Genomic DNA, 22490 nt, shown 5'->3' on the forward strand with positions numbered 1-22490 from the left:
GACAATTATCTGCTAACCTTTTTGCCTAACCATAGATTATTGTAGGATCTAAATGGAATGACTTTTGACTATTACCTAGAAAGTTGCTTTACACATAATAAGGGCTGAATAACTGTTGAATGAATGAATTCTTATATTTAGGGTAAGATCTCACTGAAATCTTCTGCACAGATAATATGACAGCACAAGAGAAAGGACCTGGCCCCAAACATAGCTCAATTTTTATCTAAGACCTAACTTTTATTGTGATAGTATTCTTACTGCAGCTGGGCTTGGACCAGTCTTCTGGAGAGCAGCCCACTGATGTTGCATATTCATATAGAGATATAATTAATGATTTAACAGAGAGACCTCTGAGCCCTTTCTGCTGAAGAGAAGCAGAGATAGACAGAAAGGTGAGAAATAAATCACAGACTTTAAATGGTGTTTAGGAGGCTTCTTTGAAGCACCAGGAATGTAAAGAGATCTGCTTTCCCCTTGCCAACATGTCCCTAGATGCTAACTAAGTACTTGCACACTTGGAGTGTCAAGATGGGAATTCTCTGGTAAGATCTTTCTTTCTTTCTTTGAGTTGAGATTTTTATCTTTTCCCTGAGACAAAAAATCCATTTACTCTTTTGTATTCTATTGGTTTCCTTGGGCTGTATACCATTCCCAATTTCCTTTTTGTAGTTTGCTTGAATAAATATATTCTCTCTTCATGATTTTCTTTGGGATGATAGGGATTTGGTGTAGCTGGAGCCAAACTGGTTGAGAGCAAACTAACTGCCACTTTACATTTTGGAGCAACCAGAAAAGATGGCATTTAATCTGACCCTCCATCCCACTCAAGTCTTAGTACTAGATTAAAAAATATCTAATATGTAGTAAATAAAAATCATTCTAGCCCATATTCCTCTTGGAGATAATAGAGCAAAAGAGTGAGTATCTAAACATGGCCTTCCTCCTACTCCTCATAAAGGTAGAAATCTCATTTTATCAATGCATAGGGTAGGCTAGATCTCATATTTCTCTAAACAAATCCCTGTAGCACATGCCATCCTAGAAGCAATTTGTTATAAGTACTCTGTTACCTTGTCTTCTTATCCTACCGGATCTATGTTATATAGTTACATAGTAACCATGTAATATGCCCGGTGGCAATGTAACCTATGGCTTAAATTTTCTGTATTAGACAGTTTAAGTTTTGAAATGTTTTGAAAATCAGGACGTATGATTTCTCTTAATGTGACCCTCAACCCTAGTAACTATTTTATCTTGCCCACAAAAGGAATAAAGAACATCACTTTGCCAAGCAACAAGAAGATATTCCTTTTTTGGTATTCCTTTTAAATGATTCCTATTTTTGCTGGAAAGTTTTTGTTATTTTTCCAATTAACCTATCCTAGAGTTTATTATGTATTTAGGCTTCATGATTCAATAATCTGTAACATTTATACAGTGTCATTATCTCTTCCCAAGCTCTCTGTGAACATTCATTAATTAGCTCACACATCACCCCAGTGAGGCAGGTAAAATAACATTTGCATTTATTATCTGAACATATGGAAAATGATGACTGGGTAGTTAAGTGACTGAACCTAGAATACTTGGTCCTTCAGAAAGAGAAGGGATTTATAATGTAAATAACAATTGTGGGTATTATCCTTGTGAGAGTAACCTTTTTTGACTATCTGCTGACCATCCATTTCACAATATCCTAGAGTCCAATCCAAAATTCTTATCTTGAGATTTGGAATGAATGAACTAGCAGATCAATTTGATAGGCATGTGGATGATGGCAAACACAGAGATAATGGTTTGTGCCAGGCAGCTTCCATGTGGGCATCTACGGCTGGCTGTTGTTCCTTAAGCCAGTGAAACTGACAGTTGAGAAATTTAACTGCTTCATTCCATCACCCAAAAATCACTTCAGTTCGAGTCAGAATATTTGAGGCACTGGATTATGTCACTTGCTCTTTTAGACTAAAAAGTTACTGTGGCTCTTCCCTTCTTGCTTTTTCAGAAGAGTGTTTATGTGTACATGTCTATGAGTGTGTTAGGGAGGAGAAAGGAAGAGGGGTATATACCTTTTGTAGTCTCCACTGGCTGTCAAAATAGATTTAATTCATCATCTTATTTTTAAGTTAAGTCTATGAGAGCCAATTTCAATAGACAAATATCTTCTTGAGATGACTATTTAAAATTCTTCTTGTATTAGAAACACTTAGCAGGGAGTCTGTTTCTTCCTCTTTTCCTCTCTTTCAGGCCTAATGTAGACCACAAGTTCTTTGAAGTCAAATTAAAAACTATTGGAATTCAAGGCCTATTGGAATTCAATGCTAGCATTGGCAAAATTCTTGGTGAAGTTTGTTGTTGGGGGTCCTGACTCTCCCTTTTCCATGTCAGAGGTTCAATTGGTGTGCTATGACTTCTCTGCTCTGTAAAATCCTCCCCCAACCCACCATAAAGACAATAGTCTGGCTAGTGCCCATTTCAGGTGTCTGGCTTCCAGTTACCCTTTCTTTACCTTTTGAGGGGTTTTGAGCTCTTTCTAGCTTTTGAGATTATAGGAATCTCAAACCTTCTGCAGTAGGAAGACCATAGATTTTTTTTTTCTATTTCAATTCTTTGCTACTTTTTTTTTTTAAACCCTTCCCTTCCATCTTGGAGTCAATACTATGTATTGGCTCCAAGGCAAAAGAATGGTAAGGGCTATGCAATGGGGGCCAAGTGACTTGCCCAGGATCACACAGCTGGGAAGTGTCTGAGGCCAGATTTGAGCCTAGGACCTCCTGTCTCTAGGCCTGGCTCTCAATACACTGCGCTACCCAGCTGCCCCACTTTGCTACTTTTTGTTGGTAGCATACCACAACTATATCAGAGTGATGAGTACTACAAAAAGATATATTATGGTAGCAACTTACTAGAGACAAAACCAATTCAGTTCAACAAATATCTATTAAGTTTTTATTTTCTTTGCCTAAGAGGACATAGAAAATTCAGATCAACCCCAATCCTGGTCTATATGAAACTTACATGGGAGGACTATGACACATACACAAACAGATACACATATACATACACAAACACTTCATAAAATGACAATATTTGAGTTAGATTTAAGCCAGGGATAGGAATTGAACCAATCAATAGGAAGAGATAAGAAGACTAGACACAGGGTAAGACTCTCACAAGGGATTAGAGGAGAGAAAATGCAAGAAGTGTTTGGGAAGTTAGTCACTAGTTCAATTTGACCAGAACAAAGGATATATGAAAGGGAATAACAAGAAATAAGAATAGAAAGTTATGGACTTGTCAGATAATGGAGAGTACTGGATCTTAGTCAAATGTGTTTTTCTAGGCAATAGGGAGCCACTGAAAAAGCCATTTGTAGAGATGAATGACATGGCCAGATCCATGGATCTAGACAATAAAAAGAAGAGATATCAGTTTCACATAGAAAGATCTTGCAATCCTGGTGTCCAGTTTAAAAGACACTTGGTTTATTCTCCTTTGTTCCCTTCTGTGATTTCTTCCATGCAGTCTTGAGCTTTTTATTAATTCAGAGCTGCTTCTACTGCCATGAGTTGGCTACCTTTCTCAGTCACTTCTGACCTACTTCTAATTCCATAGCTATGGCTTATCAGAGTATAAGAGAAAAGGACTTCCTAGTTCATTCATATTGTGATGCCTTATATCTTCAAGCACTGGGTAATGCTTTTGAAAGCTTTTACTTCCTTCAGACATCTGGGAAGTATTCTTCCCTATCTCAGCCCCAAACTATCTTCTTCCCACTCCTCCAATTAGCTTCCAGGTCTTTTTACTTCTCTGACATTTATCAGGAGGTCTCCCTGCTTTGCTCCCTAGAAAATGCTCACTCTCTTCTTTCCATCCCTCTCTAGTCCATTGAACTAGATGATGGAAAAACATTTCATCTTACACCTGTACTTGGTGTTCTCCAGGCCTGGTAGACTGGGTCTTTCTATACAGATTTCTCTAGTTTTGAATAGGTGAACCCTAGTAGATTTACTCCTAGCTGCCCACATTGGTTGAGTTAGGTTGAATAGATTCAATTAAAGACTTATATAAGGCACACTTAAAGAGACTGGATAACTTTTTTCCTGTCTTCAGTTAGAGTTCAAATCAGTTCAGAAATATCAAATTGTCTTCCCTTCTTGTCCATGATTCTGCAGGATCCTTCATTGCTCCTCTTTGCCCTTAGGATGACAGACTAAGCCTTTTTTTCCCCCAAGTAACAATTTATTATATTACTCAAAGGGAATGCAGACCATTTCTTCTTCTGCATTAGATGCTGCCTTCATGATCTCAAGGTACTACTTGCTCCTTCCTTGGTAAGGTGTGGAGCAAAAGATTGAGGAATTGAATGAAGGAAATAATAACCCCCAAACATTCTAGTTAGACTCTGAGAACCAAGAATGGCAGAAGAAGCTTGAAGCCAGGTTTTCAACCCCTTTTTTCTGGCTTTCTCTGCCCTCTTAGGATAATAGATTTAAAGTTGAATGAGACTTCTTGGACCAGCAAATTCATTTTAAAGAAGAAACTGAAGCTCAGGAATATGTGACTTCCCTCAGGTCACACAGTAAGTACCAGAAGGGGGATTTAAACACAAGACTTCTTACTCCAGAATAAATGTCCATTCTTCACTCCTATAGCAAAACTTTCTATGTCCTTCCACTTATTAAAATATGAATGACTAGTAAATCTTCGTAGTTTTAAAAATTGTGCCTGAAGATGCATTTCCATTTCAATGGATATCAAAAACTTTATAAATAAAGAGAAAGTTTTAAGATAGAATTTCAGGTTCTAACCCTGAGGATGAACAGATATATATATATATATATATATATATATATATATATATATATATATATATATATATATATATATATATATATATAAACCCTTACCTTCCATCTTGGAGTCAATACTGTGTATTGGCTCCAAGGCAGAAAAGTGGTAAGGGCTAGGCAATGGGGGTCAAGTGACTTGCCCAGGGTCACACAGCTGGGAAGTGTCTGAGGCCAGATTTGAACCTAGGACCTCCCGTCTCTAGGGATAGCTCTCAATCCACTGAGCTACCCAGCTGCCCCCAAACAGAGATATTTTGACTGTGAAAGAAGTGTTAGTTACCCTGAAATGACTTATCGTCATCATTTTCAGGCCATCATCAAATGATAATTTATTTACACATAGTCCTTTTTGTTTACAAGGCACTTACTCATAACAACAAACAACCTGATAAAGCAAGTATTATCATCCTGATCCTGATTTTACAAATAAGGAAACTGAAGTTCAAAGAATTATAGCTAGGGTTATAAAATTAGCCTTGGCAGGATTTGATCTTAGGTACACTCAAATTCCCACCTCTAATAATCATTCCATTATACCACAAATTCTCATAATAATTGACATGTATACAGTGCTGTAAGTTTTGAAAGACACTACAAATATTATCTCATTTGATCCTTACAAGAACTCTGGGAGGTAATTATGACTTGTCCATGGCCACATAGCTAGTAAAAATCTGAGCAATGATTGGAATTCAAGTTTTCCTGATTCTGTGAGCAATATTCTATCTACTGTACTTCTTAACAGTTCTTAAGTTCCTATGTGAATATCTGCTAATGTAAAAGTTTTGATTTTCACATTGGTGCCAATATAGGAGATACACATCCAAATCACTGTATCAGCCTTTTTCTTCTTGTTATTTTAAATGTATGTAAATTCGTTTTTAAACTTCCTACCTCCACAATTTTATTATTATACTATTTTAAACCCTATTTGGAGATGTGAAGTCATACGATTTTAGAGTAGAAAGCACTTTAGAAATCATCCAGTATAAACCAATATTTATTCCAGCTGATGCTTGCTGCTTAGTTGTTTATAAACTTCAATCATAAGTTCTTGTGGTCAGATACCTTTCTTTTGAGAAAGCTGGTCTATGTGATACAAGATTATTTATGCTGGTGTTGGATTTCAGAAAAGAAAAATATTAATATAAAGATGACAGGGCCAGATTTAGTTTTTTCTATTGCTAACTACTTGAGTAACCTGAAGCAAGCCATTTAATTTTTATATGTCAGTTCCTCCATCTGTTAAATGGGGATAAAAATATCTGCCCCATCTTCTGGGGCTAGTTTAATGATATATTCTGAGTAAAGAACTATAGAATTTATTCATGTAGTTCTAAAAAATCTATGTATGCTTCTATGTATGCTAAGTGCTTTTTTTTTAATACCAGGGAGTTGTCTACCAAAAGCAATTGACATTTTGTGCAAATAATAATTATGGAAAATTAGATTCTATATTTTGTAATGCTTTTCATTTCTAAACATCATGATGATCTCAAGATGAAATATTCCAAATATTGATATTTAATGTTTAAACTCTATGATATAATTTCATAATTAATATTTTCTTACAACTGTCAAATTTATGTTAGAAAATCTTTTAGGGAATAGGAAAAAAATTCCTACATATGTTTTGGACATGAGCAAATATGTTCTACAATAGATATTTACTGAAGCCCTACTATGTATCCAATAGTAGTAGTTAGTAGCAATAGTTGTCATTAGAATAGTAGTAATATGTAAGAGTTAAATTTAGGGTTTTAACTAAATATGAGAATTATAAAGTAATATTGTGGTTGCCCATTTAAAAATATTATAGCTTAAGTCAAAATTACTTTTAGCAGCTTTATTTACAGAGAGGTGGAAAGAATGAAAGTGGAAAAATGTAAGAAAGTAGAGAATTATCTAGCCTACCATCCTAGTTGCCTCTCCAGTGTCCTGCTCAGCCCTGGCAGGGCTTCCCAAGTCAGATCTCAACATGGATTTCTTGTTAATCCTTAGCTAGAGATCCTGGTAGTGTCTTCAGTCAGAGTTCCACCAACACAGTTTCCTCCAAAGCCAAAGCAGGAATCTCAGCCACTTACCCAGCAAGCCAATGCAGGATCCGGGGAAAAGATCTCCAAGCCAAGGCAGGGATCTCAGTCACTCACTCTAGAAGCCAGGAAAGGAATGCATGTAGAAAATGCCGGTCTCTTCTTTTTATGCTCCTTTTTTCCATGTCACTTCCTGCCACTTCCTGTCATTCCCCCTCCTTCACGGAAACCAATGGCAGTCTTTCAATTTGCCTAACACTGACCAAGGAGGCCTGCAGTATCCTTTTGTAAGGGGTTTAGAAAATATGAGGGGTTTTTGTAAAAGGTTGGACTGGATTATTTAAGAATAGTGTCACTAGGAATGTAATTCCAAAGAGATTTATTTTAACAACTTATTCATAAAATATAGAAAGAGTAAAAGTAAGAAAAATTAGAGAGAAATTAGGATAAGATATCTATCCTACACACTAAGTATTTTGTTCCAGTCCTGGGCTCAACCCAGGCAGGGCTATTTAGTCCTTACTGGAGGGGCCTTGGCCTTGAACCAAGGACCTGGGAATGCAGGGAGCCTCTCTGAAGAGAGGCTCTCCTGAGGCTAGTCCCTTCAGAAAATCCAGGAAAGGAGTCAACCTTTTTCACTCACCCCACGTGGTAGTTTTAAGGAAAATAGAAACAGTCTGAGATACTCAGTCAGAGCTCCGCCAAAGTCAAGTTGAAGATGAAAGACCAAAGTGAAATTTCACAGGAAGAGCTTGGCATTTTTAAAGACCGTTTCTTTTCATCACTTCCTGTGACTTTCTTCCATTTTATGGATACCAATTACAGCTAAAGCTTTGCTTAGGACTGCCCAGCATGGCAGTCAGTTGATTCTGATTTGTCACCCACTATTGCACATGTGGGTCACAGACCTCCCCCACTTAAACATAAGTGGGGTGTATATGGTTTTGGTGATTAAATCTAAAAATGGGCAGGGGAGAGTTAATTTAATCTTTATGATCAGGGGAAAGTTAATTTAATCTTCACATTTTGAAGGTGTGAGCTTAATCTAGTAAGTGACTAGTGAACTCTCATATTTAATGATAACTAGGGGTACTTTAAGTTCTTGGTTTGATTAGCTAAAAATAGACAAGGGGAGAGTTAATCCTATCTTCACAAATAGTACAATTAATGCTATTACTACTATTATTACAACATTATTACTACTACTTCTACTATTACTACTAATATTATACAGCTAGGTGTCTTAGAGGACAGAATGTCAGGCCTGGAATCAGGAGGCCCTGAATTTAAATCCAGCCTCAAATACTTCTTACCAACTATGTGACCCCTTACAAGTCTCTTAACCACTGTTTGCCTCAGTTTCTTCATCTGTAAAATGAGTATAATAATAGCACATACATCCTAGTGTTATTATGAAGATCAAATGAGATAATAACTGGAAAGTGCTTTGCATAGTGGTAGAGAAGTTCAGAGATGCAACAGAGTCACATTGACTTCACAATATGACTACAGTCTACATTTTGAGGCTAACTTATTCTTGCACTCTACTTTTTCAGCTCAACTGGCTTGGGTGCTGTTCTTGGAACATATTCCATATTCCAATTTGGTATCTTTGCATAAACCACCCCCAGGACTAGAATGCTCTCTCTCTTCACATTAGCCTCATCAAATTCCTGGCTTCCCTCAAAACTAAACATAAGTGTCACTTCCTTTGGGAAATATATTCTCATTCCTCTCACTTGTTAGGGCCCCCCAACCTCTAAATTATATCCTCTTTATTTGGTACTTCATATTTTATACACACTCACATATATATATATATATGTACATATATATAAACCTCTATATCCTTTAGTGATTTCCTTCCCTAGACTACTTGGTTCAGCATTTATTTTTCAATATTTTTTTAACCTGAATCACTTGGTAGAATGCTGCCCAATTCCTATTCCTTGCAAGTGGCTCTATGCAAACATTGCCTGTTAAAAGGGAGGGAGAACTTGAGTTGTTAATACAGAGGGTGATCAGGAATTTTACTTATGTAACCTGATCTGACAGGATAACTCCCTCAGAGACAGAGAGCAAAATTGGTTTCTCTCTGTCTCAGGCCAGAGCACTTTGGTGGGAAAGATAACACAGCAACCTGTGACAGGGACAGAGAAATAACCCAGGAGATGATTATAGACTGTCGACTAGGACTTTTTGCTTAACCTAGTCTTTCCCTTAGATGTTCTCTTCCTGAACAGGAAGCTGCCCTGGGAGAGAGAACAAACAGAATGGGTAACTGGCTTCACCCAGTCTGGCTAGCTGTCCCTCTAGGAGAGAATCCAACTCAACCAAATCTTCTTCCTTCTTCTTTATATAATAGATCTGACTGCTTCCTTAAATGGTTGTTTATTTAAAAGGGCTGTAACAAGGGTGAGGGCAGGAAAGAGGGTTATAGGTTTCCCTGACTAGAGACTAGGATCAATGGCAAGCCTCTTCAGCCCTTGGCTACACACCAAGGCTGGCCTGGAAGCCCCTCTGCCTCATGTTTTCCCTATGCTGGATTAATCCTAGGCAAATTCAAGAAGTATCAGTCTCTAGGAATAATTGGCACAGTTGAGAAGTCTGGCATCAGGACTGATCCAGTCTACGCTAAGGTTGACCCTTCGGGTAAAACTGAAAGCCTGATCAGTCCACACAGGCCTTGCTAGTCAGCAGAGAGACAGGATCAATACAGAGTCCAGTATATTTCAGAACATGACAGGAATCACTCAGGAAATGGAGTTTGTTTCCATTCCTGGAGTGAGGTCTAGGAGCCTGCTTCCTCACCAGAGTTCAGAGCTGACTCCTCTGAGAGTCCGTTACTTCCTCAGAAATCCTTGCTTCCAAGATTCCAATGGCTTCTGCTTGTCATCTCTGCTTCCTTTACATTCTATTCCATGTCTTTCCAAATTACTTTCCTTCAATTGATAGTCATTGCATTTCTTTAAATGACAAATTTGCTTATAATTATTTATTTCATAGTATCGATTATAAACTCCATGAGGGAAAATACTTGATCTTATCTAAAACTTTATATATTCTATTGTACATGATTTGTGTTCCATGAATGTTTGATTTATTTTTTTAATGCCAACTTTATCTTGGGCAACTGTCATAATATGGTATGATGTGTAAAATCTCAGTTAAGACATTTCATATGTCACATAGAAAAGAAGTTGTATTTGAAATGAATTATTTAAAAGTGTCATTTATTAGTTTTTGTGGGTATAACCTATTATTGGATTTTTCTTTTTGTTCTTGATATTGGGAGCAAATAAATTAAAATCAAATGTTCATTTCTTGCTATTTAAGTCCATGGTTCACCCATCTTGTCTTTTGACAAATAGATATAATTAGATCTCTTGCATAATTTACTAACTCTTATATTAAAAGCTGTGTACGGATTAGTGAGAAACTTGACATGTTGGCAGAAAAGACTTCCCAATTAGAAAATGATTGATTAGTTTGTTGCAGTTGATAAACTATTATTGTCATATTTTCAGTTTTTAAAACTTGAGGCAAATGGCATAAAATGGTATATCTGCTTTGTTTGTTAAATTCTGGCAGTGTTTCGCTCCTCAGAGACAGATTCCTCATGAGGTTAGCACTGACTTCATTGTCTCATTCTTCTGGTTTTGCCTTAACAGAAAAAGTGTTTCTCCACATGAGATTTAAAACACACACACACACACACACACACACACACACACACACACACACAGAAAACTTTTTTAAATTTAATTTAGTTCAGGTCAGAGTATAACTCTGGGAAAGAATTTGACTACAATGAAATTTTGTGTATCCTGACCTCACTAGGTAGTGGTAGTTAATTATTTACAGTAGGTATTGATTTTTTTAAAATTATATGCCATATACTTAAATTGTTTTAAAATGTGTTCGCAAAACCACTAAAATGTCTTTATCTTTATCATACTAGTCACAGTGAAGAAAATTTGTTTTTACAAAGATGTCAACATACAACTTCCTCATTATCTGGTAAGTGATTTGGGGACTTTTGTTATATCAACAGAGGACAACAGAGTGGACTGATGTTTAGAATTATTTTCATATTCCAAAGCTTGACTGACATTCTATTCTTCTGCTATTAATATAATCCACATTTCTCCTTAAAAGAGCAAAAGAGAGAGATCTATTTTCTCTGTCCTATAGATTTTTCCTTTATGTCCTTTACTTAATATCTACATAGCATGGGAATAATTCAAAATGTTCTAGTTGAACTTTGATATAGTAGTAACCACACAATTAGGTAGCTAACACAGACTGAATATGTTTTGCTTGGCAAAAAATTTATATTTTTCATTGCTAAAGTAGAAGCTGTGAATTCACTGCCTAACATTTTAAACTGAGGACACAAACTAAGAGATTTAAAATGTGTAATCTCCTAGAGTTTTAAAATACAAGCAATTATCATAGGTTGGATTTTGGTGCTTTTGTAGATGAAAATCAATAGGCATTTCAGCAACTAATGATAAAATTGACTATAATATTCTTATAGCTTTAGTAAGCCACCTGTAGAGTATTTTTAGTTCTAATTACATAGAAAAGTTTGTTTTTCTAGGAAAAAAACAAACAAACTCCCAATGAGTTGTGATTCATTTTACTTCTTAGTCTCTCTTGATCAAATAAGTCCCAGATTTCTGATAATCTCTACTTGGAGAAGTGAGGAATTTCTGCACATGTAAGATAATAAAATAGAGTTTCCATTTAAAGATTCTATTTTCTTTGATCTTCTTCAAAATATTTTGGAGTTCTGTACCTTTTGGAAAGAAGGAATGTAAAGAAATAAGCATTTATTAAACAGTTTGTATGTGTCAAGCACTTTCATATTTTAAAATATCTCATTTGTACCTCTTAACAACCCTGTTAGATAGGTGCTATTATTTTTCCTATTTTACAATTGAGAAAACTGAGGCATATAGAAATTAAATTATTTCTCCAAGGTCACACAGCTAATGTCTGAGGTTGGGCTTGAATTCTTGTCTTTCTGACTCAAAGATCAGCACTTTGTCCATTGCACTACCTAGCTGCTTATTATATTGGGTTAAGTTACTTAATTTAAAAATAAATCATTCCATCCACACAGAATCTATGACTATAATTTAATTATGTGATACAAATATTAATTTCTTTTCATAGTTACATATTTTTGTATGAGTGTTTGAAGGACAATCTCATATTCCCTTATTGGATGAGCTGCCAATATTTCTTTCTTTTTAAAAATCATTTCATCAGTAGCTTTACTTCAATTTCATATTAGTATACATTTCTCCTCTTTCCCTCTACCAAATAAGAGCTTTTTACACTTGTCACAACAACAAAAAAAAATAAGGAGAAGAAAAAAAATATGGTTTGGTAAGCCTAAACAAACACATCAACTGAATCTGATAGTCTATGCAATTTTTCATATCTGTAATCCCCCACTTATCCTAGGAAGGGAGGTAGAACTTTTTAAAATTTCATCTTTGGTTCCAAATTCAGTCATTATAATTACTTTATAATACAGCTTTTTCTCTGTAGTTTTTCTTTCCATTTACATTGGTTTAGTCATCATCTATATTAATTCATTCTGCTTAATTCTACAAGTGGGAATCACCTCAATAGCATTTCCTAAAGAATCAGGAAATGCTATGATACCACATGGATTCAAACAAGGCCTTTAAACCATATGCTTCTGGGTGCCCCAATCCAGAAGGAAGACATTTCCAAACTGAAACATTCAACATCTTTTCTTTCCATCTTTCCCCACAGGCCAGGCCCAATATGTATGTCCACATTAACAGTTTTGGAGGGCAGTCCTGTATTTTGTAATTGTAGTATGTTGTTGGTTGTAGGTGACCTAGGACAATATTGGTATCCTGGAAATTTTGGGGGAAATGCTCTTAGATTTATTTTAAATAAGAATATAATAAAGCTGGCTATTTTCATATCTTATCTTAAAAAATTCTGATACTGCTTAATTCATCAGTTCACATAAGTCTTCTACTTCCCTATAATTCTTCATATCCAACACTTCCTATAGTACACAAGAATTCCATTACATTTATAGAAATAGATGCCTTTCACTCTCAAACAACTTTTCAGAGGATCAAAGAATTTAGAGCAGAAAGGGAGCCTAGAAAAATCTAGGTCATCTAGGAGTTGGAGGCAGAGAGGGAGTAAGTGAATCACCTAAATATACCCAGTCAAGAAATATAAAAGCCAGGAAGTAAATTTATACCCTTTAATTGCTAATCTTGCGCTCTTTCAACTGTATGCAATTGTCCTGAATACAAGTTTTATGTTTTCTTTTTTGTGATATGCTATTATATATTTTTTTTTCTTTTAGCTGTTGCCATTTTTATGTATTTCAAGGCAGCTAGGTGGCACAATGAATAGAGTGCTCTGCCTGGAGTCAGGAAGGCCCATCTTCCTGAGTTCAAATCTGACCTCAGACACTTACTTGCTGTTTGATCCTGGGCAAATCAACTTAACCCTATTTTCCTCAGTTTTCTCATCTGTAAAATGAATTGGAGAAGGAAGTGACAAATCACTCTGGTGTCTTTGCCAAGAAAACCGCAAACAGGGTGACAAAGAGTTGGACCTGATGGAAAAACAACAATAGCATTTTGTGTTTTATATCCATATATCTTCAGTCCACTCTATCTTAAGAGACTGAAGGCTTATTTTATACATTCAATACCCAGACAAATTAAGCCACCTTCTTTAACACTGCCAGTATTATGATAATATAGGATCACTTTTTTAGCATTGTTAATAATATTCATAACATCGACGTTTTAGAAATAGAAGAGACCTTCTTGAATATCTAGTCCGACCTCCTAATTTTCCAGAGAGGAAATAAGTAAAATAAATTCTCAAGAACCACACAGGCAACACAATTCTGATGTCTAATCCTGGGGGTGTGCCCCAAAGATATGAATTTTTCTTTTTCTTTTTGAAATTATTCTATCTTATATATTTAATGCCTAAGGAATTTACAATATAAAGAAGGACTAGTTTCATTCACAGTTGATCCTAAACTGGTGTGATGCTCCTTCAGTCTTCCTTTTAGCAATATTTTATACCATTTTAGGTATCCCCTTGTCATTAGTAGGCTTCTAAATGGTTTTGCTGATTCTAGATCTATACTTTTATTTATTCTAGTCACCATCCTGCTACCAGATTAATATTTCTAATTTGAAGATTTAATGTTGCTTATATTTTAAAAATTACCTTCAGTTTCACCTTGTATACATTATACTTTCAAGATATAGCCAAACTTTTCATTCAAAAATTTACATTGCACAACAATTTTGCTCCTAAACTATCTATGTCTCTCTATCTTCCCATGCCCTCCTGACATATATGCCTGAAACAAACTGTACTATTTGATATTCTTTGAAGAGACTTCAACCATTCTGGTCTCTGACTTTGTTCCTTCTCCTCCCTTCCTCCAGCCAATATCCCTTATTCCCAGGCATCACCTATCAAAATTATGTCTTTGAGGGTTATCTCAATATGCCATAACGTACACAAAACTTTTCATTTGAAAATGCTTTACATCTTTTCTGGACCCTTGTCTTTGTACCTATCTTATAGCTCTTATTACATACTGCCTTCCATTATGACAATTTGCATACATCGAGACTCCACTGTATTAGATAGATCCTTTATGAAAGGTTTATTGGAAGAAACTGTCAAGAATCCTAGGAAAAAGGAATGTGATCTGTACTATTGGAGGGTATAGTCTGATGTATCAGAGGAATCAAATGAAATATTGAAGCACTAAAATGCCCTATTCCAATGATTACCTTAGGAAAACTGAAAGATGGTAGTTGATAATGGCAGATAATGAGACAAAAAAAAACTGGTCCTTTTTTATATATGAGTGATAATTGTGGTACCACAAATTAAACAATGTCTTAATTAAGCTATGAATAGAGTAGCATATTACTGAAATTGAAAGGGATCTTGGAGATCTTTTTATTATAATTCCCTAGCTTTATAAGTAAGGAAACTGAGAACCAGAGACATGAATAGATTTACCTTGGTACATATAATTGGTTAGTGGTAACTTTTTTAAAAGTTTAGTTTAATACTTTTATTTTTCAAAAAATGAACATTTTATTTCAAATTAATCTATTCTACCCACTACCTCCTCCCTAAGGACAATTTTTAAAAAATCCCTTAATACACAACTATATATAGTCCAGCATAACAAATTCCCAAGTTAGCCATATCTAAATTTCAAGTTTTAATTCTTAATTTGAATTTTATCACTTTTCTTTCTAACTCTTCCTACTGGGTTTTGTTGGTCTTATGTATAATACTTATGTTTATATAAATTTATCTTATGTCTGTTGGAATTATTTTAATTTTTGTAGTTTACTTATTAGGGTTCTCTAAGTACACTGTCATATCATCTGCAAAAATGCCCCATAATTTTATTTCTTCTTTATTTATTTCATCAGTTTCTTGTTTTATTGTCATAAGTAGCATTTCTTGTGCTACCTTAAATAGCAGTGGTAACATTGATGATCTTTGTCTTCACTCCTGATCTTAAGAGAAATGCTTTAAATTTTTTCTACTACATATATTTACTCTTGGATTTAGATAAATGCTAAAAATGAAATATTTTTCAGGAGATGAGTGATATGCTTAATCTTCATTTTTTTGATTTATGGTTATTATTGTGTTTACTAGAATTCCAAATTACTTTAAAGTTTCTTTTCTCTGTAATATTATTATATAAATTGTTCTGCTTACTTTACTTTGCATCAGTTCATAAAGATCTTCCCAGTTTCTGTTTAAATTGTTCATTTAATCATTTCTTATGGCACAATAGTATTTTATTTTATGTATCTGCCACAATTTGTTTAGCCATTTCCTAAAAGGAGAAATAGTTTCCAATTTTGGATAATCAAGATAAAAAGTGACTACAAATATTTTCCTACATATAGATCCTTTTTCTCTTCATTTGTTTTCTTTTTTGGTATAGAACTAGAAGATATATGGATTTATCAAAGGATATGAACAATTTGATAATATTCTGCTCATAATTCCAAATTATTTTTGACAATGGGTGGACCAAAGTACAATTCTATGCATAGTCCACTAATGTAACTGTTGCCCCACAGCCTGCAGTTACCCCTCCAAAATTTATCATTTTCTTCTTTTGTTATAGATGCAATGTGGAAACTCTAAGTTTCTTTAATTCTTATTTCCCTGATTATTAGTGAATAAGAGCATTTTTTTCAGAGGATTTATTATAGCTCCCATTTCTTCCTCTGAAAAACCCTTTTTCCTAGCCTTTAATCATTTATCTGTTGGGGAATAGTTTTTAGTCTTATACATTTAAACACTTTTTTAATCTTTGAAATGAAATCTTAATCAGACTAAAATATTGTAAAATTTTTCTCAATTAACTGTTTCTCTTTCAATTTTTATTTCATTGGTGCAAAACCTTTTTAAATGCATTTAATCAAAATTATTCATTTTATTTTGTGTGATCCTCCCTCCCAATTGTCTCATCATAAATTATTCTCTGGTCAAGATCTAGAAAATTCTTTCTTTTTTCTAAATTGTTTATTATATGACCTCTTATATATACGTCATATACCCATTTGGAGTTTATCTTGGTGTATAAAATGAGGTGTTGTTCTAAACCTAATAACTTCTAGATTACTATTTATTTTCCCCTATATTTTTATCAAAACAATAGCAAATATTTATATAGCAATATGAAGTTTTAAAAATACTTATGTTTACCTATTTTGTCTTCATGCTGTAGCAACTTAGTTTCATAGATGATATTAATATCCTCATTTTATAAATAAAGTAACTGAGACATACCGATTAAGTGACCTATCCAGGGTTATATAGTCAGTAAGTGGTTGAGGCAAGACTTGTACTTTAGTCTTCCTCACTTCAATTTTGTATTCTATCCACTATACCAACTAGCTGCTTATAATAATAATGATGCTACTGCTGCTGCTGCTGCTAATTAATAATGTCCTTCCCTCAGTAGCTAGTCTTTGGGTTTGTCAAAATTTATTCTTGCTACATTTTGTTTCCTTTGTAGTAGATACTGCTATTAGGAGAATTGTGGTAATGGGAAATGCCAAAGCCATAACACCAGGAAGCTAACTAGGGGAAAGACTGAATCTTGTACTCCCCTACCCCTACCCGACTTCCTGTTCTCCTTCAACTGTCTTTAATGGTCTTCTCAAAAATGGTAAGTTTGAAGGTTTCCTCTAATAACTAACTCTCACACACACGCAAAAATCTTTCAACTAAGAGGTCTTTTATTCTTTTAAATAGAGGAGGTAGGAAGTGGGTAAGGATGAGAGGAAAATGGGTCTCCCTATGTTTTCTAAGTTTCCTTGTTGATTGAAGAGTGCAAGATGTATTAAAATCAGGAAATAACATTATCTTTCCCTAAGGGGAGATGGTGACAGCAAAGGCTGACAGGTTTCTTCTGAGATAAACCCAAAAGTCTCCTCAGCACTCAGTCATATAGATCATCAATGACCAAAGAAAGATATTTTCTTCCACCTTCTCTTTCCAACAGTCAGAGAAGGAAGTAAAGTTCAGGCAGCTGGGTTTCCCTAACTGCTCCCTTCAAGATTCCTTTGGAACTTGGTCTCTGTCTCAGTTAATTGGTGTTTTACCAAGTTCCAAGACTCTTATTTTTCTGCAGATTCATTTTGCCACTTCTCAAAATCCTCATTAACATCTTTTATATGTTGATTAGCTACACTTCCACTGATTGACCTTTATCTCTTTTAATCTAGTACCAAATTGTTTTAAATGATTATTATTTTAGAGTATAGCTTGAGGATTTCACTAGTAGATCCCTTTCCTTTCCATTTTATTTTTCATTATTATCTTTGAGATTCTCAATCTTCTCTTCTTTCTCGTGAATATCATTATTATTATTATTGTGAAGATTGGATTTGGCTATCTCCTGATTGTAACAATGAAGATATTTAGCTCTTCCTTTATTGTGAAGATTAAATTGTAATTCCCTGTTTATTTTTAGGTTTTAATCCCCAGAAGTGTTAACTTAGTATTTAAAGTAGATCTACCCATTTTAACTACAAAAGGTGTTAACTAACTACAAAAAAGGTGTTAACTAACTACAAAAGGTGTGAACACTCATTTCACACATTGAGTAGGCAGTCCTGGAGAGATGCTTCTGCTGTGATTGGTAGACATAAAATTTAGGGGAGGTGACACAAGAGAAAAAGATCTTTAAATAGAGGAAACAGAGGCACATGGAGGTGAATTGATAGGTCAATCAAGAATGATTCAGTCACTCGGAGCTGTACTAGAAGAGATCAGACACTTGAGTAGAGACTGGAAGACAGACACTCAGACTTGGAGTGAAGACACTTGGCTGTGGAACTGAACCCCAGGAGAAGCTCATGCAAGAGACTTCAAACTGCTTTCCTTTTAGATGGTCACCATGGTGAGTGTAAAGACTGACTTAGTTCCTTGCCCTTTCTGGAGTTGTGAACTTCTGAGAAAGGCCCATTATCTTGAGACTCCTTTCTCCTGGCTGGTGCCTTAGAATTTCTAACTGGTTCAGAGGAAGCCGGAGCTGTCTGTCTTTCTGTCTGCCTGTGTCTCTCTTACTCTCTCTCTCTATTTCTCTCCTTTTCTCTCTTCCTTAATACTTTAATATCTTCCCTCTATTGTAAAATAAACTACCATAAATTCCATTTACTTGAGTAATTCATTTTGGGATTTAGAAATTAAATCCCTGGTGACCACCAATTTAATATTAAGTCCAACCATAAAAATATAACATTTTCCTATAGCTATTAAATATCCTTTTGGGATATTTATTTGTATAAAAGTGAATAAGTAAATTAATTTAGGTAGTAGTATTATCTTTATCATATTGGCTCAAACTACCCATGAAAAATTAATGTTTTTTTATTTTAGTTATTTTAGCTTGACATTTTTTTCCACAACTAGCTTCTTATTAGATTCACATAGTAACTGGGACAATCTTAAAAGATATATCCCCCAAAACTTTGTAGCTTCTGTTAATCATTTTCCCCTAATTCTTCTTGCCATTTTTTATTGGTTTTATGTAGAATGTTGGTATTTTTATGTATTTGTTGGAGTTACTTTGCTTAATTTTAGTTAATTTTTCTAGGCTTCTCAAAGTATATCATCATATCATCTGCAAACCCCAAATAATTCTGTTTTCTCTTTTACTTATTTCGTCAATTTCTTGTCTGATTGCTACTTATGTAACATTTCTTATACTATGTTAAATAGCAGTGGTGAGATTAAGCATCCTAGCTTTACATCTGATCTTATTGGAAATGTTCTGCCTTTGTCTACTACACATTACTCTTTGATTTAAATAAATGGTAGAAAGGAAGTATCTATTTATTCCTATGATTTCTAGCTTTTTATTTTTTTTACTGGAAATACACATTGAATTTTAACATGAGTCTATTGATATAATGATCTAGTTTAATTATTCATATTATTAACAGGGTTAATTATATCTAGGGTGTTTCCTTAGGTTGGATTAAGTGGCAGAGTCTTGAACTTGGTTCCTTGAATTCTCATTTAATGATTTTTGCATTATACTATATAGTGCATGTGGACCCAGGCTTCCAACGCTGAGAGAGTGGGACTGTCTCTGTGCATTGACTTTTCCACTTAAATCTCCTTCACGCACAAGTGTTTTTGTGCACACTCATCTACATCACAGATGAAAGCGCACAAAGACAATTGTCATCCTTGGTTACTGAGAGACTACTAACAATATATAGGGCATGTCTTCACTAGATAGGCATAATGGTAGAGATTTTAAGTTCTAGAATGAGGGGTGAAATGAATAGATGGATCTTCCAATATCCCTCAAAGTATCGATGTCTTTAGGTATCATGTTTCTCTTGCCTACCATGTAGCCATATAGATCATTGGCTTGGGATTTTCTTTTCACAGAGCAAATGATTAATGGAGAAATTTTACTTGTCTGTTTGTTTTCCCCATAGAATTTCAGAATTGTAGTGGACCTCACTAAGTTCAATCTATATCTAGACAATGTACCTCTTCGAAATACTTTATAATTGGTTGCTCAGTCCCCCCCCCCCTTTTGGAGTGAGAAAACCATTGCTATTGAAACATCTGGATAGAATTGCTCTAATTATTGAATAGTTTTTCCTAAAACATTTCCTTTCATATTTTTGTGAACTCAGTGTATAGATAGGGAGGTCTTAACTGGATGTTTTAAAACAGAAGATAGGATTTCCTCACCTATACATACTATAGTTTATTTGCTTTCAACTTCATGTGCCCAGAACACAGGCAAGAATCAATAAAATCCTCACTGAGCTCTCCACTTGAAAATCAAACCTATTCTCCTTACACTCCTTCTCTAATAAGCCACCTTGGTCACTAAGCAGATTTTCATGTATTATTTTTGGCAAAAGGTCATACTTCTCTTGGTTGAGCAAAGAGACATTTCTTTTAGAATATAGGTGTGAAGCTCAGAAAAGTAGTTTTATTTATTTATTCATTTATTTATTTATATTTTTTCCCATTTGAATAAGTTTATTTAGTCAATTTAGAACATTATTCCTTGGTTACAACAATCACATTATTTCCCTCCCTCCCTTCCACCCACTCTTCCTGCAGCCAATGCACAATTTCATTGGGTATTACTTGTGTCCTTGATCAGGACTTATTTCCATGTTGTTTGTTGTTTGCACTAGGATGTTCATTTAGAGTCTACATCCCCAACCATATCCCTTCGACCCATGTATTCAAGCAGTTGTTTTTCTTCTGTGTTTTTACTCCCACAGTGTTTCCTCTGGATGTGGATAGTGGTTTTTCTCTTAGGTTCCTCCAGGTTGTTCAGGATCACTGCATTGCCACTAATGGAGAAGTCCATTACATTCAGTTGTACCACAGTGTATCAGTCTCTGTGTACAATGTTTCCCTGGTTCTGCTCCTCTCACTCTGCATCAATTCCTGGAGGTTGTTCCAGTCCCCATGGGATTCCTCCACTTTATTATTCCTTTGAGCACAATAGGATTCCATCACCAACAGATACCACAATTTGTTCAGCCATTCCCCAATTGAAGGGCATCCCCTCATTTTCCAATTTTTTGCCACCACAAAGAGCACAGCTATGAATATTCTTGTACATGTCTTTTCCTTATTATCTCTTTGGGGTACAAACCCAGCAGTGCTATGGCTGGATCAAAGGCCAGACAGTCTTTTAGCATCCTTTGGGCATAGTTCCAAATTGCCCTCCAGAATGGTTGGATCAATTCACAACTCCACCAGCAATGAACTAATATCCCAACTTTGCCACATCCCCTCCTGCACTCATTACTTTCCTTGCTATCATATTAGCCAATCTGCTAGGTGTGAGGTGATACCTCAGAGTTGTTTTTATTTGCATTTCTCTGATTATCAGAGATTTAGATCACTTTTTCATGTGCTTATTAATAGTTTTGATTTCTTTCACTGAAAATTGCCTATTCATGTCCCTTGCCCATTTTTCAATCGGAGAATGGCTTGATTTTTTGTTCAACTGGTTTAGCTCTTTATAAATTTGAGTAATTAGACCTTTGTCAGAGGTTTTTATAATGAAGATTGTTTCCCAATTTGTTGCTTCCCGTCTAATTTTGGATGCATTCATTTTGTTTGTACAAAAACTTTTTAATTTGATGTAATCAAAATTATTGATTTTACATTTCGTGGTTTTTTCTAGCTCTTGCTTGATTTTAAAGTCTTTCCTTTCCCAAAGATCTATCAAGTATACTATTCTGTGTTCGCCTAATTTGCTTACAGTTTCCTTCTTTATAATCATGTCATTCACCCATTCTGAGTTTATCTTGGTGTAGGGTGGGAAATGTTGATGTTGATCTAAATTCTCATACTCTCTTCCAATTTTCCCAGCAGTTTTTATAGAAAGGTAGTTTTAAAGAAGTCTTAACCAGTACAATCTTGGAGATAGGCCATTTTAAAAGATCTGTCTTTATTTGTCTCAATTTCCTGAGGTGCTACTAAAGAATTGTTTGTTTCTGTTTTGAGAATAATGAATCCTGCAAATTTAGAGACTTTGAACAGAAAAAAAGAGGGAAAAGTCTCCCTTTCAGTTAAATGTACAGATCTACAATAAAAAGTATCCTTATAACTGTGACCAAGTAAAGGTATCTTTTAACATGTCAAATAATCTGTGAATGTAATTAGTGATAGGAACTCTCAAACAAATCAAAGCTAATTACTAAAAATGGACAGACTTTATGAGAAATAGGCCACCTTGTTCCATAGACAGATTTTTTTTTCCCTTCTGCTGTTCTCCTAGCTCTGGAGGATAGGAATTTTGATGATATTAACACAGCTTATTAATGATCATGGTAACTAACTCCATCCACCTAATTAAATCATCAGCTACAATCTGCAACAAGGGAGCATAATTTAACTGGAACAGCTCTGACAATCTAGATGGAAGCCATGCTGCTAAATATTTAATATTCCCCATGGCTGGTTTAAAGGGAATGTTTAAGGAGCTACTTAACCAAGACTCTTTCAAAGGTGA

General features: G+C 34.9%; 1 long non-coding RNA gene across 1 annotated transcript in view; it reads left to right on the forward strand.

Annotated features, from left to right (window-relative positions):
- Positions 1 to 405: 405 nt before the first annotated feature.
- LOC103103130 (uncharacterized) overlaps positions 406 to 22490 on the forward strand; it is a 121438-nt gene continuing 99353 nt past the window's right edge. The window contains exons 1-3 of the long non-coding RNA XR_457818.2: positions 406 to 545; positions 4483 to 4582; positions 10848 to 10906. This is a non-coding gene — a long non-coding RNA (uncharacterized LOC103103130). The remainder of the gene's footprint in view (positions 546 to 4482; positions 4583 to 10847; positions 10907 to 22490) is intronic.

The sequence above is a fragment of the Monodelphis domestica genome, chromosome 1 (genome assembly GCF_027887165.1).
Source record: "Monodelphis domestica isolate mMonDom1 chromosome 1, mMonDom1.pri, whole genome shotgun sequence".
NCBI classification, from domain to species: domain Eukaryota; kingdom Metazoa; phylum Chordata; class Mammalia; order Didelphimorphia; family Didelphidae; genus Monodelphis; species Monodelphis domestica.